Source organism: Spermophilus citellus, assembly GCF_964194105.1.
Source record: "Spermophilus citellus genome assembly, chromosome: 2".
NCBI classification, from domain to species: domain Eukaryota; kingdom Metazoa; phylum Chordata; class Mammalia; order Rodentia; family Sciuridae; genus Spermophilus; species Spermophilus citellus.
In genome coordinates this window covers 167,886,864-167,888,830 of record NC_138183.1, presented here as the reverse complement: position 1 = coordinate 167,888,830, position 1,967 = coordinate 167,886,864, and positions in this window count along the sequence as shown.

Below are 1,967 nucleotides of genomic sequence, written 5' to 3'. Positions count from 1 at the left end.
TATCAGTCAGCTCTCTGTGGAAAGAACTACAGTGCATAGAGTCTTCAGTTAAAAATTTCTGGAAGTTGTACAATAAAAACAGGAGCCAATACTTACTGGTTTCCATGCCCTCGTTTGAAACAACACCCTTCATATGAAAAACAAGGAATCCTCTAGAGATCCTGTCATTTTAAGTTATACAAAACCTTTTTTATCTTGTCATTCCTGCTTCATAAATCCATGATTTTGCTATCTAGGCAAAAAATACATAGATAAGTAGATATATAAATAGGCACAAAGGAATTTATAAATTCAATTAGTTTTAATGAGGCAGATTTTTTTGCCTTTGAAAAATGCCTTTGAAAAGTTATACATCAAAAACTGTAAAATAGTTTGCACAAAAAAGGGAAGTATAAATGATTAAAAGAGTGGGAATAATATTACATTAGAACTATTTCCAAGTTATAAGAAAAAACTTGTTCAGTATGGATATCCAAAGCAGATATTTCCGATTCAAAATATGCTTTTAAACTGAATATAGCTATTATTAATGATCATAATAACTACATAATTGCTAAATTTCTAGGATTTCAGGTGATTTTTACATCTTTCAGCTTCATTGTTAAAAATTCAAAATTTTGAATGTAACAAATATTGTTATTTAAAATGACCACTCTGGGAAGTGCTGGGGTTGTGGCTCAGCAGTGGAGCACTCACCTAGCACGTGCTAGGCACTGAGTTTGATCCTCAGCACCACATAAAAGTAAATAAATAAAATAAAAATATTGTGTCTAACTACAACTAAAAAATAATAAATAAATTGACCACTCTGAAAGTTGATAGAGAATGTGTATAATGAGTCTTCAAATTTTCCTTTATAGTGGTTCCTTTTCTTCATCTTAGAATCATACCTAAGACTTCATTATACTAAAGTTATGAGGCAAAGTAAAACTTTTTTGAGTCTTTTTTCTGGTTCAAACTACTGTTTTTCCCTTCTCCTTTACTAGCCTAAGAACTGGAAGGCAAGAACCATGTCACAGTTTTTTTTTTTTATTGGTTGTTCAAAACATTACAAAGCTCTTGACATATCATCTTTCATACATTTGATTCAAGTGGGTTATGAACTCCCATTTTTACCCCAAATACAGATTGCAGAATCACATCGGTTACACATCCACGTTTTTACATCATGCTATATTAGTGACTGTTGTATTCTGCTACCTTTCCTATCCCCTACTATCCCCCCTCTCCTCCCCTCCCATCTTCTCTCTCTACCCCATCTGCTGTAATTCAATTCTCTCCCTTGTTTTTTCCCCCTTTCCCCTCACAACCTCTTATATGTAATTTTGTGTAACAATGAGGGTCTCCTTCCATTTCCATGCTATTTCCCTTCTCTCTCCCTTTCCCTCCCACCACTCGTCTCTGTTTAATGTTAATCTTTTCCTCATGCTCTTCCTCCCTGCTCTGTTCTTAGTTGCTCTCCTTATATCAAAGAAGACATTTGGCATTTGTTTTTTTAGGGATTGGCTAGCTTCACTTAGCATAATCTGCTCTAATGCCATCCATTTCCCTGCAAATTCCATGATTTTGTCATATTTTAGTGCTGCGTAATACTCCATTGTGTATAAATGCCACATTTTTTTTTATCCATTCATCTATTGAAGGGCATCTAGGTTGGTTCCACAGTCTAGCTATTGTGAATTGTGCTGCTATGAACATTTATGTGGCAGTATCCCTATAGTACACTCTTTTAAGGTCTTCAGGGAATAGTCCAAGAAGGGCGATAGCTGGGTCAAATGGTGGTTCCATTCCCAGCTTTCCCAGGAATCTCCATACTGCTTTCCAAATTGGCTGCACCAATTTGCAGTCCCACCAGCAATGTACAAATGTACCCCTTTCCCCACATCCTCGCCAGCACTTGTTGTTGTTTGACTTCATAATGGCTGCCAATCTTACTGGAGTGAGATGGTATCTTAGGGTGGTTTTGA